General features: G+C 37.7%; 1 long non-coding RNA gene across 2 annotated transcripts; it reads left to right on the forward strand.

Moving 5' to 3' along the window:
- LOC110396162 lies at positions 62 to 6,691 on the forward strand. 2 transcript variants are annotated; one of them, XR_002436817.1, is made up of 2 exons: positions 62 to 2,240; positions 4,516 to 6,691. It is a non-coding gene; the product is annotated as an uncharacterized LOC110396162 (long non-coding RNA). The 2 variants fall into 2 exon arrangements; XR_002436818.1 differs by lacking the exon at positions 62 to 2,240 and adding an exon at positions 3,086 to 3,877.

Raw genomic sequence — 15,268 nt, forward strand, 5'->3', positions numbered from 1 at the left:
TTTCCTTTCCTTTCCTTTCCTTTCCTTTCCTTTCCTTTCCTTTCCTTTCCTTTCCTTTCCTTTCCTTTCCTTTCCTTTCCTTTCCTTTCCTTTTCACATAAAAATCCTCAAAATAATGAGCTTTTTTGAAGAAAATCTTGCTTTGTGTTTCCTGAAAAATTATGCACTGCTGAATTAAATGGTTATCTATCAGTTTCCAAGGGGCGTATATGTTTTTAAAAAGTCAGCTAGATGTTCTATGCAAAACAGAACAGACCTTCTAGACTCAACTTTTAATCTCTGGTGCTATAGACTAGCATGTAACTATGATTATTATTGTATCTGTAATAACTAATGTCAAGTGTAGACTGAGGGGATCAAATAGGCCTGTCAGTGCATTTTTACCAGACAATTTAACACATAAACACTTGCCTCTATGTTTCTTTCCAGGTTTTGAATTGTTACAACTAGTAGGTGCATAATAATTCAGCAGTACTGTTTACCGACTTCACCTGTTACAGTCCTTTTCATTTACACACAATTTGCACTATCTTACTCTGTATCAGAAAATCAAGAGCATATTATTAATGTGTAATTAATAACTTACACTAAATTCCATCTCAACTATTTATTATTCAGAGATTCTTAAATGTTAGTATGGCAAATATCCATATTTTATCTGTTACAGATGAAGAAATTACACTCATGGTTCAGTGTAATCCATTCATTGATTCACAGATCCCAGAGACCTTCAGGCAATGTGACAAATACACATAATTTCCCTGAGTACTAGGTTGTATGTTTGTGTATCTGATTAAGTTAAAAAAAATCATTTAAAAATATATAAATTCCTCATTTAGCCAGACAGATCACTATGGCTACACATCTCATAAGTCTCTGGAGCATTTTGTTATTCTAAGCTAAGTTGACAGGAATTTACACTCAATAAATTGGTTCTAGATCTGCCCATTTCAGATGCTATCACAAAGACAAGGTTTTATGTGAAATTCTTTTACCTTTAGTCAGTGTATTCCTTTTAAGAGATTTGCCATTACAAATGCAGATGATATGGAGACAAAAAGATTCCCTTGCTCTCCAAAGCATGACAGAATCTGATGGATCAACAGTTTGTACATAAGCTGTTTTGCTAAAATCAAATCAATCCAAATCAAACCATCCTTTTTTCAATTTTTTAAAGAGAAGGTTCTAGATCTGTGGCAAAATCATGCGTATATCATTCACAATGTATTAATAGATCTTCTACTTGATGCAGAAAACAGTCTCTGTAAAGAGATACAATTATTTATTATTTTTAACTGTCTAGGTTTTAACTGAAATAATTTTCTTCATAGTAGCTGGTATTATGCTGTGTCTTGGATTTAACAGAAAAACAATATTGATAACACACTGATGTGTTGCAACACAAGTGTCACAGGTGTCAGTTTTTTTCTGAGTAGTGCTTTCATGAACTCAAGAACTTTTCTGCTTCTTGCACTGCTCTGCCAGCAAGGAGCCAGCAGAGTACAAGAAGCTGGGTGGTGACACAGCCAGGATGCCTGAACCCAAATTGGCCACAGGGGTATTCCATACTGTATGGCATCATGCTGAGTAATAAAACCTGGGAGGGTATTGAGCAGGGCAGGGACTACTGCCTGGGGACTGGGTCAGTATTGGTAAGTGGATAGGGGGCAGCTGCATTGTACATCACTTGTTCTGTAAATTCTTTTTATTATTGTTGTTGTTATTATTCTCCCTTCCTTTTCTGTCCTATTACATTGTATTTATCTAAACCCTTGAGTCTTACCTTTTTCCAATTCTCTCACCCATTCCACTGCTAATCGCAAGAGTAAGTGAAGGGTTGTGTGGTGTTTAACTGCCTGCTGGATTAAACCTCAACAGTCCTTTTGGCTACTAACATAGGGCCCAAAGAGCTGATCTAGCAACAGATCTGACCAGAGTATGTTAAAACAAATTTATTAGAGGAACTATGTTAGTTTAATAGTTGCTGGCCACAATGTTAATTTATTCATTCACAATGTGGTTTTATTTGCTTTCAAGGTTGTTTTTATTAATTCATTTATTGTCTGGGGTCTGGCCTGAGTTTGTTTATAGTTTTGCCAGTTTGTATTTACTATATAAATAGCATGCATTCATTTAAAACCAACTGTGATCTTAATCCGGTCTTTGTACTCAGTATGGCCATCATCTCACACTTCAGGAAACACTGTGGAAACTACTACTAAGTCAACTCTTTATTCACAGTGAGTTAAAATATGTTTTGATAATTTTGATTTTCTTGGGGTGTTCAAACTATCACAATCTTATTACTGTTTTTGGCAAGGAGTTGGAACTAGATGATCTCTAAGGTCCCCTCCAACCTAAGCCATGTTATTATTCTATGATTTTATATCTCCTGCATGTGTTTCCAGTTTTGTTTAAGGTTAAAAAATATTTAAAAATACCAGCCAGGGATTTGCCCTGAAGCAGATGGTTATAAGTGGCAAGGTATGTGGGAGGATATAGGCAGGTATCTATCATGACGGTCACCTCTCATGGTTTTGGAATTCACGTGTGAACAATTGCAAAATCCAAAAAAAAGCTGGTAGAATGTTTTAAAAAGTTATGCCCTGGTTCTGGGCATAACTCACCACACTGTACTGAGGTCTGACCTGTGCCTATGAAAAAATACTCAACACTATTCAGCACCCACTGGGGGAAGAAGCACCCTGTTCCAGTGCTTCAATACTCTTATATTAAAAAACTTCTTCCCTATCTCTAAACTAAATCTCCCTTCTTCTAGTTTGAAACCATTTCCCCTTGTCCTATCACAACAGACCTTTCTAAGAGTCTGTCCTCTTTTGTCTTATAGCTCCTCTGTAGATACTGAAAGGCCATGATCAGGTCTCCCTGGAGCCTTCTCTTCTCCAGCATGAACAGCCCCAGCTCTCTCAGCCTGTCCTCATAGGGGAGATGTTCCATCCCTTGGATTATTTCTGTGGCCCTCCTCTGGATGTGCTCCAAGAGGTCTATGCTTCTCCTGTACTGAGGACTCCACATCTGGAAGCAGTACTCCAGGTGAGGCCTTGCCAGTGCAGAGTAGAGGGACAGGATCACCTCCCTTGCCCTGCTGGCCATGTTTCTTCTGATGCAGCCCAGGATACTGCTTGCTTTCTGGGCTGTGAGGGCACATTGCTGGCTCACGTCCAGCTTGCCATCCACCCTCAAATTCTTTTTGGCTGGGCTGTGCTCAATTCTTTAATATCCCCACTTGTACTGATAGTGGGCATTGCAGCAACCCAGGCACAAGACCTTGCACTTGGGTTTGTTGAACCTCGTGAGGTTCTCCTGGTCTCACTGCTCAAGCCCGCCTAGGTGACTCTGGATGGCATTCCATCTCTCAGGTGTGTTAACTGGACCACACAGCTCAGTGCCATCCACAAACTTGCTGAGAATGCACTTGACCCCACTGTCATTGTCATTGATGAAGATACTAAAGAGCATCCATCCCAGTACAGGCCCCTGAGGGACACCACTTGTCAATGATCTCCATCCAGATATTGAGCCATTGACAACCAATCTCTGGGTACGATCTCGCAGTCAATTCTTCATTCATTGAATGCTCTGCCCATCAAATCCTTACCTTTTGAACTTCTAGAGAAGGATGCTGTGGGGGACCATGTCAAAGGCCTTACTGAAGTCCAGATAGATGACACCACTGACTCTTCCCCTGTCCATTGATGCAGTGACACCATCATAAAAGACCACTAGGTTAGTCAGGCAGGATTTGCCATTGGTGAAGCCATGTTGGTTCTGCCATATCACCTTCTTGTCTTCCATGTGCCTTGGCATAGCTTCCAGGAGGATCTGCTCCATGATCTTTCCCAGCACGGGCTGACAGGTTGGTAATTTCCTGTGTCGTCCTTTCTACCTTACTTAAAAATGACTGTGGCATTGCCTTTATTCCTGTCACCAGAGAGTCCACCTGACTGCCATGACTTTTCAGATATCATTGGCTTGGTGACTACGTCAGCCGGTTCCATTAGAACACTGGGATGCATCTCATCAGGACCAATAGAATTATGGAAGTTCAGATTCCTCAGGTGGTTGTGAGCCTGACCTTCTCTTACGTAGGGAAGGACAGTGATCCCCATGCCCCAAGCTTCTGACCTATCTGCTCAAGGGCTGTGTGAAGAACAGTTGCCAGTGAAGACTGAGGCAAAAAAATCATCTCCTTGTCCATTATTACCAGTCTGCCTGAATTTCTCACTAGTGGGGATATGCCTCCTTGGACTTTGCTCTTCTGATTGATGTACCTGTAGCCCGTAGAAGTCCCTCTTATTCTTCTTTGCACTGTTTGCCAAGTCCAGTTCCAGTTGGACCTTGGCCTTCCTGACCCCATCCTCACACAACCTATCAGCATTCCAGTAATCTTTCCAGGGTACCTGCCCCTGCTTCCACAGCTTGTGCATTTTCTTCTTGCTCTCAGTTTGACCAGCAGGTCATCGTTCAAAACCTGTCTCTTGCTTTCCTTTCCAGACTTCCTGCACCTATGGATGGAGAGTTCCTGCTCACTACATAAAGCTTCCTTAAAGATCTTCCAGCTCTGCTCCTCTCCCTTGACCTTGAGGACAGTTTCCCAGAGGGTTTTGTTGAGTAACTCCCTGAGGAGCTGGAATTTGGCTTTCCTAGAATTTAGCATCCTGACTTTGCTCTTTGTCTGTCTCATATCTCTCAAGAGTGTGAACTCCACCACTGCATGACTAGCTGACCCAAAACGTGTGACAAGCCCTGAGGCTGAGCCAGAGAACCAACTCGTGCCAATATCAGTCATCCCTGTATTCAAGAAGAAACAATTGGACGTGAAAGTCAGCTCATTTAGTAAGAGAAGAAACTCCTACTAAGAAGGGAAAGGAGGAAGAAAAGGACAAGGAAAGCTACTCCAAAGCAAGGCCATCACAGGAATAGGAGGAGGAAGTGGCAGATATGATAAAAAAAGCAGTAACCACTGGATACCTATCCATGAATGAGCTGAAAGATATGTGAAAAAATTTCAGCCATTGTTCAGGCAAGCGTATTCTCACCTGGCTGCTTTGATGTTGAGCTAATGGAGCTGATAGGCTAGAATTAGAAGGCAGTGAAGCCAGGCAGCTGGGATCCCCGTCTAGGGAAGGGGACACTGACAAACAATTTGAAAAGAGACACAAGCCCTCAGCCTCGGGAGGTGACTCCTGCCAGGCATGAGGGAAAGGTAAAATTTAGATCTTATAATAATAAGGCCTCGAGTATGAAGAACTAGTCCTATGTGCGGTTCAAAGTTCTTTGATATGTTACGGCTTTATACAGAATAATAGCTTGTTACAAATGGATTAATTTAGTCCAGCAATTCGCTGTCTTTTTTTTTAGGGCAGTTGCAAAGAAAGACGGCTTGACTGTTTGCAAATCGTAAATTCATAGGACTAAAAGAAGGCTCAAAAGAAAAACAACAAAAATTATAAATGGATATGAAAGTGTGAAATTAAGAAAATGGAATTTAGACTTAAAGACGAGAAATAGGTTTCTCATGATACTATCAATTAGACTGGAAACATTAAAACAAAAAAATGGAAGCATTGAAACTAAAAAGGAAATAATTTATAAGGTACAGCTCAGCATGGGAAAAAAAGGATATTATAAATAATGTAATAGTTCTTTTTATTTCTATCTTTGCTAGCCCTGTGATTATGAATGGACATCATTTTAAGAGAAAGGAGGGAAAATGTGCTTTGTTATAATGACAGTGATATTTCTATGTGTGTGTATATATGTCTGAGAAAAAAAAAATGCTGCTGTGAAATTGCCTTTATCTCTATATATCTTAGTATTTGAAGGAAGTACAGGAAGGAAAAACTCCATACTTTTAGTGAAAATGCATTATAGAAGTCCATGGACACCAGCTGCGTGGTCTCCAGACAAACTTGCAGTTGCAGGATGAGGTCAAAAATGTCTAGTAACCTCTGGTACGAGCATCCTCTGTGACTTAAAATCAATGAAGTATTGGAAATAACAAAAATGTCCCTTGCCTCTCTCCCTTTCTGTCAGGTGGGTGACACAGGTAGTGTCTTTATTACTTCCATTAGCTTTGTGCCACTTGAGGAAATTGTTTTTCATGGTGTGAATTGAATTTAGCCTACTAATATCTGTTCCTTTGACTTTTATTGTTAACAATCTGTTTTAATTTCAGAAAAACCTGACATTATACAAGATATAGTATTATTCATATATATCGATATTTATGGACTTTATTTCCTTAATCTGAGTCAATGTAAATGGACTTTGCACCATTTTGCTAGTTACTGGCAATGGTATGTTTGTAGAAGCTTTTATTCTTCTCTCTCACAGCAGGCTGATAAGATTCATTGCTAGAGCGTAATATTTTTGCCCCCCTTTTGCACTTGAAAGGTATTAATTTGCATGTATTTATCTTTCTGTTCATATTACAGCTTTCAGCTAGACCATTATTTGTCGAAGTGCTTCTTTATGGTGCTCCTCAGAACTATATCAATTCCATTAGTCATATTACTCTGCAAGACCCCTTTTGTCTCAAATAAAATTGATCCCTCTGCTTCTTTAAACATATACACATATCCATAGCAGTCTGAATATATTAGGAAGAGTAACAGGTGAAATATAAAATATTTTTATATGCATAGAATAAAAGAATTATGTTTGTTTACATGTTTCTATTTTAGTTTTCACTTCAAGATTGTTGCTGCTGTTCTTTGCTCTCAGGGCCATCTCCCTACCCTTTTCCCCTTTCCCCTTTTCCCAGGACGTGGGCCCGTGGGTCCCCCGTCCCCTTCGTCACGGAATCAGGCCTAACGCCCGTAAACCGTTGACAGTTTACATGTTTCTATTTTAGTTTTCACTTCAAGATGGTTTTGAATACCATAAAATAACTTTTTGTTGTTGTTGAAAAGACTTCTAAACTCATGTGTTTATTGCTTTTGTTGCTTTATATAAAAGTAAATAACAAGCAAAGGCAAGTTCTGAATCAAAACAATATTAAAATAGAAGTGAAGCATTTGATCTCTGACAAAAAATGCTAATACGTTTATTGTTGTTCTTATTGTTCTTAAGTATTGAAGATTTACAGACTTACAGGAAAATAAAACCAGATGTTCGAACGTTTGAATAGCGAAAAAGAAACATCACACAAACAGGGTCACCTGCTGAAACTTCTAGTGCATGACGGCGTCAGATCATTCTGTTGTATAATTCACTTACATGAATTCTTCTAGACATTCAGTAAGCATAAGTGCTATTTTTAGTTTTATAGATCAGATTAGTTGTTTCCATATAGTAAAATATATAAGCTCTCTTAGGCAGTACCATTTGCCTTGTACTCAGCAGAAAAGTAGTTTAATTAAACATTACTGCTTTGTCATTAGTACCAGGTGGTTTCAAGTTCTTAGCTTTCAGCATCCTGAGTACTTGTTGGAGATAATGTTGAATTATTGTAGCAACAGCGTAGCAAGATTTATCATGAGGCCTTACCACTTAAAATCACTTAATAAAGATGTTTTGTTTTAAGAGAAATAAATCTTCACTCACTCACATAAGCATGTACTCACAGCAAGCACCAGCATGCATTTATTCCAAGTATTTTGCCTAGCCTTCAAGGATCCTGGATGTATGCAGGTGGGCTGGCCAGGATTTCTTGTTGTGGACGTGGAGGATGAGAGACACTGTCTGAAAACACACTCACTCGTTCCCGGGTTTCGGCACCACTTGAAAACACACTCACACACACACACACACACACACACATACAATAGCAGCAAGAAAAAGCTTTTTTTATTCAAAGGTGTAGCACTCCTTTTATGATATTTGCTATCTACTATTGCCATCTAAAGCTTACTCCCTTAATGCTGATTGGATATTTTTGCTGAGGCATGTAGCAGTGAAGCATGAAGCAGTATTTTCCATCTATTGACATATCAAAAGGTAGCTTATTGGATCATCTCAGTTTGCCATTTTTCCTGCGTCACGGGTACATTCTTTGGTCGACTAGTCCTTGTTCCTTCGAGGAGGGGCCGGGCCTTTCTCATTACATCTCGTATCCTCGCAACCGCCTATTACAACAACTGTCTTCTGAGTTGGTATCATGCCTCCTGGCTTCTTCCTATGCCAGTTGCCATGATGGCTTTGTATGTACTTTCTATGTCTCTTTGGAACTGACCTCAATCAGCATTTTTTGTTGTTGTTGTTTCTGTGTTGTTTTTTGTTGTTGTTGTTATTGTTGTTTGTTATTTGCTGATTTTATGTTTGGTTTCTTTGTTTCTTTGTTTGTTTCTCCCTGTCCTTGCCTCTAAGAAATTTAGATTTACTCACTTTCATTTGTCTCTGTACCCTTGTGTCTTCAATTCAGTCCAGGGTGTAGGCAATCCTTAGTTCTACTGATCTGAGTGTTCTGAATAACTGTGTGTAACAGTGATCTTCTAGATGTATCTAGGTGCCATACTAACTATTTTTAATATGTACCTCTCCTGCTGCTTCTACTGCTGTTTCCACAACCAGGGATTCCTATTGATTCTCCAATGTCGTTTCTATTTCAATTCTCTGCTACATGGGTCAACACAGTGGGCTTTAGAACTTGCACTGTATGTCCCAGATGGGTTTTTAAAGCTTTGCTGGTAGGCAACAGAAGCAGCCACTCTTCAAAATAAATATGAAAGACTCAACCATTTTTTTTTAGTGGGACCAGCAGAAGATGTAAGTGACAGTTACTGTGCAAATTAGGAAATTTTTGCAGGCAAACATCCAGGATATCAGCTTTTTTTTTTTTTTTTTAAAGAGACAGTATCCACAGGATCATTTGTTCCCCTGTGATTGGCAATCCAGTATACATATTCATGGGCACAAAAAGAACCTTTCCTTCTGAACCAGAGAAGTGTTTATATTATTGCTTCTCATAGGAATCTGTAGATTTTTGAATAGGACTTCAAATTTGGTTACCTTGAATTAAAGATACTCTTATGCCTTAGTATTCAAAAGATTTTACTAAGTAGATCAGAAATATGTGATGTATTCTGAAAAGAGCTGAAGTTGAAGGAGAATGTTTAAAATGAAACAAATTAGTCAGATCTACCTGTAATGTGCTCTCTTGCAACATATACTACTGACCAGGTATTATTTATAATGCTCTGTAGAAAAAAAGCTGCATCAGTAGCAATCATTTAAAAATCTTCCCTTTGCTGAGAGATTAAAACAAAAAGCCTAGATAACAGTGTATGCAGCAGTGTGTTACAACTTTTTTTTCTCACTCAAGACCAAATTGTCCTTGATGAACTTAAGATATGAGTATGGTCAGAGCTGTTCCTTTCCTCAGTCCTGGGAAATCAGAGTTGCAATGAAATACAGCAAAGATAAGAAACTTCAAATACAACTGTAAAAAGGCATTTTCCTCTAATGACTTGGTAGTTTTGAGACATTTGTTTAAGCTCAAACATCTTAAAGTTGCAGTTTGTATACCCAATTTTGTGAGGGTGTTATGTCTGTGTTTTCTCTCTTTTATCATAAATATTATAATTATGTGCATAATTATGATTAGAAGTTTGATTAAAGAAAAAGCATAATGCAAAAAATATATTCAAATAAAAAAACAAGTCTTTGAGGTTTTGTGTTATTTTTTTTTCTAAAATTATAATGGGTAAATTGAATGGTGTACACAAATTTATTTATTTTAAAAAGGTTTTACAGAACCAACAGAAATATACATATATGCATAGGTGTACCTATGTATTCTTTTATTATACAATTTTCCATAATTCTGCCAGCTTGTGTGAGTGTGTACAGTGATGCATAATGAAGAGATGAATTAGTGAACGTTAATTGACTGAGAAACAACATATTTTTTGTGCCTATTGTGGTTTAACCTGGCAGACAGCTGAGCAGCATGCAGTCATTTGCTCATTACCCCACCTCCCAAGTGAGATGGGGAGAGAATCGAAAGAAAAGTAGAACTCATGGGTTGAGATAAAAACTATTTACTAAGAAAAAGAAAGAGGAAAAAAATATAATAGTTGTGTTAATCATATAAATGTATATATACAAAACAAATGATGCACAAGCAATTGCTTGCTGCCTGCTGACTGATGGCCCCTGAACAGCAGCTTCTCGCTGGGCCAGCTTCCCTGTTCTGTGTGTTTTTTCACATGATATTACATGGTATGGAATATCCTTTTGGCCAGTTTAGGTCAGCTGTACTGGTTCTGTCCCCTCTCAACTCCTTGTGCACCCCTCAGACCCCTTGCCGACAGGGCAAAATGAGCAGCTAAAAACCAGAAACATCCTTGGCTCTGTGCAGCACCGCTCAGCAACAATTAAAACATCAATGTGTTATCAACAATGCTTTTCTCCTAAAGCCAAAACATTGCATCATACCGGACACTATGAAGAAAATCAACCCTGTCCATGATGAAATCCGGACAAGGATGCAGAATATTAGAATGTATCTAGCAAGAATAATGTGTTCTAAATGGTATACTAGTACCTGTGCTAATTTTCAGAACTTCATGTCAAAGTGCCACATTTTTCAAATATTTATTCATTTATTCAATAGGCATCTGGCTGAATCTTCTGCAACTGCAAAATCTACTGTTTGAGTTATTAAACGTTAATTTGAGATGTGTAAAAGGTAATTTGGTAGTAGAGAGGTGTCAGAAAGTATTAACAGTGAAATCCTACAAATTTGTATTTTCCAAATTCAATGTGAAATTGGTTTATTGCAAAGTTTTAGATCAAATTCATTGTTTTTAAAAGTTAGTGCAACTCAATTAAAAATTTTGGATTTCTCCCCCAGTTTTTTAAAATGAAGTGAAATCCAAATTGTGGATTTAAGAACTAAAAGATTTATATTGATTATTTTCCTTCTTGTAATAAAAAAAAGGTTTAATGGAAAATTTACTTACATCTGCAAGTCAACTTTGAAATAGCAGTATGCATAACAATGGAAGAAATACTGTTAAAATACTTAGTATTTTTTTGAGCATTTTCTGTTTTCAGTTTCCCTTTACCTTTGATGATGATTAAATGAATTTAAGTCTTTGGCTGGATTTTATAGTATAAAGGCTGAGCAATATACCCTGCCTATTTCAAAATGTGATGTGAACATCTTTCTTCTCCTGTGAAATTTTAAGGTGAAGACTTTTCATGATGTGCTCCAAAATGTCCTTGTGTTTTCTCACAGTCTTATTGCAGGCAAAGAGTACAATTCTTCTAACTTTTCCTCAGGCTCTCCAAGTCCTTCAGAAACGCTCTTAAAAAAATATATGTTCTTTAAGATGATTTGTCCTAAATATTTCTCCTGGAATTGGTACCTTGAATTCACTATACTCAAAGGTGAATTTCCCATTGATTTCTGTGCTGAAATGTCAGTCTCTATAATATATTCTCTGTATTCTTTATAATTTTTAAAAAAGAATGTTAAGGCTTCTCAGCATTGTTATTCTGAACTCCATTCCCTTCTGCAAGGATGTTATTCAAATAATTGCAACAGGGCTGAAAGTACAATGGTGTTTTTATCATGAATCTGTTCATGGTGATGACCCATGGTGAGTGGCATTAGTGAAGGAGAAAAAAACATAAGGCGCACTCAGGTTGCATACATACACAAAAGAGTAAACTATGGAGAAACTTGAAGAGAGTGTGTGTTAAATTATAATACTGATGATGAACAGAATCAGACTTGCCCTGGAGATGTTACAAAATATGTTGAAAAAGATGTCTTGCAATTTCTCATTTACCAAATTGGTTTCTAAAATGTGCATAAATTAAAATATTTCACAGAACTATCTGTTTATTGCTCTTCATTATTCTGTGAAGAGAGGAATGGAATTATAGTTTACAAGTTAAAAGTACTGTGCTTTCAGAATGAAAGCTTGCAACTACATGCAGCAGAGAGAAGTTTCCATATTATATTTCCTTCTTGGCAATCTTTTCGCGTATAGAATATTTGCAGGCAAAATATTTACAGCCTCTCAGCCCACTTCTAACTAACTCCTTTTAACAATTATCCGTATCCCTTATGCTAAATGGAAAAGACAGATAAACAAGAACAAGCATTAAAGAATTTATGCACATATTGCTACTCATGCTATTTTACTGAGTAAATGGCATACATGGAATCTTAAAATTTTACTTCAAATTCATAATTAATAACACAAAACAAACAAACAGAATCTATGCTGGGCAAAACCCAGAGATTTTCATTTCTAGGAAAGATAACTTTACTATATGACGTGAAAAACATAGATGTTGTGATTAATGGTAAAGTAGAATTATGTAGTACTAGTCTTTCAAGGAAGGTGCATTCTTACACTGCTACTTGTAAGGGTTAAATGGTGCGTGTCTGTGAGACTCTTTACTGAAGATGAAAAAAGGAAGTCTTCCAACAGGTCATCTCTATATCAGCTAAGAACTGAACCAGAATTGCACATAATGAATAATAAGCATGGAGGAAAGTGAACGGCTTCAAAACTTTTGAAATTCTAAATATTTTTGAATGGATACACTGTGCAGATATCGAGCTGTAAGGCAAGGGCAAAGTATTATATAGTTTTCATACTACATGTTTGTATATTTATATAAGTATGCATATCCATATTTTGTAATAGATGGTAATCTTATAAAAGCTTAATGCCATCTCATAGAAGTTTAATTAATCTTAAGATGCCAGATTTTAAGACATTTTGCTTTCCATATCATCGAATCATAGATTCTACCAAGGTTGGAAAAGACCTACAAGATCATCCAGTCCAAATGTCCACCCATCACAAATAGTTCTCACTAAACCACGTCCCTCAACACAACGTCTAAATATTCCCATGAATGCCTCCAGGGTCAGTGACTCCACCATCTCCCTGGGCAGTCCATTCCAGCGCCTGACCACTCTTTCAGAAAAGGAGTATTTTCTAACATCCAGCCTAAATCTCCGCTGGAGCAACTTGAGGCCATTTCCTCTCATTCTATCACTAGTTAGAAGAGGCCAACCGCCAGCTCACTACAACCTCCCTTCAGGTAGTTATAGAGAGCGATGAGGTCTCCCCTGAGCCTCCTCTTCTCCAGACTGAACAATCACAGTTCCCTCAGCCACTCCTCATAAGGCCTGTGCTCCAGACCTCTCACAGCTTTGTTGCCCTTCTCTGAACACACTCCAGGGCCTCGATGTCTTTCTTGCAGTGTGTGGGACCCAAAACTGAACACAGTACTTGAGGTGCGGCTTTACCAGTGCTGAGTACAGAGGGACAATTACTTGCTAGCAACACTATTTCTGATACAAATATTAATATATAATATTTACTTTTGGGTGAGGAAGTTCTAATGCTTCCACTCTAAATCTGAAAAAAATATACAATTTCTAAAATGGTAATTTCTGAGGAAATTCCTGGTTTTGCAACAATTTGCATGCCTTATTGTTGTCAGCTGCAGAGTTCATAGAAAGGTCCCCTCTCTTTTTTTTCTGTTTCCATAGAATATAAAAACAAACAAATAAATCAGGTGTTTCTCTTTTGTTCTCTTCCTTACTGTATCTAGCCTTTGACATACTAAAGTAACTTTCAGCATTGTTTTATTACTTCAGGTGCAAATCTTGACCTCAGTTTCCACCTTGGAAACACCAGCAAATCTAGAGTTGTTCAGTCTCGTATTTTAAGTGTTATTAAGGCTCATCGAGGCTCATCTCCTTGCCCTTTCCAGATCAGCTTCACAACTTCACAGAAATTCTCTGCACAACAGGCCTTTGAAGGAGTGTTAGAGACAGAATCCACATGTTAATGCTCTCCCTCAAGGAGTTGCTGACACTATTGCGGTCTCTGAATTTCAGTAATATTTGTGATGCACGTTGGAGTGAGGATTATTTTGACCTAAAGACCATGAAGGAATATATTTTTTTTGTGCTAAGCCTGAATGCTCTGACCTCATCTGATACTGATTTTGTTTTTCTTTTTTCACAATATAAACATCAGTCTAACATGCTCTTCTAAGTTATTGAGAGCATGTTAAAATAATCACTATTAAAAGGGAAAATAACTCTTCATTTCTTTGATATTAAGAATTTTATTGCTTCCTAGCTATCATTACATTTCAAAGAAACTAAATAGAATTTACCAGTGATCATATGATACTGTCACAGAGAAACAAGAATAAGCCCAAAATTCTGTGTGAGAAACCTCTGATAGGATACTTTACATCAGGATTTTTCTGAAGATCAGAGAAATGCTTCTGAGGCAAATTGCCCTGTTTGCTCTCTCACTGCAGTTGCTGGCATCATGGAGGCACTTGCTTATAAAATGGAGCAGTCACTTGGCACACAACTGAAGCTCCTTTTGGATGAGGACATTGCATCCTCAGCCAGCATACCTCAGGCACCTTGGCTACTAAGAAGCATCCAGTTCATGAGACCAAAGTAGCTTTGGAGTAACAGTGTCTGAAAAATACCAACATCAGGGCCTCAGTACCACCTGTTGAGCCCTGCTAACCCACTTCTGCTATGCAGCATGACTTGATAGTTGCAAAGGCAGTGAAATGTCTTCCAGCAGTTGCTGTTGTACTGCCTGAAAAATACACAAGTCTGATTAAATTGCCAGCACTGTTGCTCTGCGAGAGGAAGGAAATAGTTCATAATAATAACCTTAGCTTACTTATCTGCATTACCTGAAATGTGGGTCAATATTTCTGTGATTCTGTGATTTCCTAAGCCTTACTACAAGAATTTAGGGGCCATGATTACTGGTTAAAGAGTAGCAGATCCATAAACATTTCAACACTTCTATTAGTAAAAGAGGAACGCATTTCTCACTGGGATAATGTCAGTTAAATCTAGATAATGTGTTTGTAAATACATTAAGTAAGTACTAGAAATACTGTGAAAAACACTTCAGAAGCACCGAAGAATAAGGAAACAAAAATTTTCAAGTACCTGAGTGGCTGTTACTAAGTATAGTAGTAAAATGCATGCAATTGTTATAGCCTTCTAGTTATTCACACTGTTAGGCAGCTCTGTCATACAAATTAGAAAATCAACATATCTATTGGGTCATTAAGGTATACCTTCTTAGGGTATAATTCTCTCTACAAAGTGCTGTCTAGGTATGTATATAGTCCTATTTTAAATGGCTAAGGAAAACGTCTTCCAGATATAACACCAGGACATTGTTTTATAATTGAAAGCATATCATTCTGAGATTGCTTTACAAGTGATTGGCACTCTTCAGAATATATTTATAACATACTTCTGGTAAAAACAAACAAC

This window comes from Numida meleagris, chromosome 3 (assembly GCF_002078875.1).
Source record: "Numida meleagris isolate 19003 breed g44 Domestic line chromosome 3, NumMel1.0, whole genome shotgun sequence".
Classification (NCBI taxonomy): Eukaryota; Metazoa; Chordata; class Aves; order Galliformes; family Numididae; genus Numida; species Numida meleagris.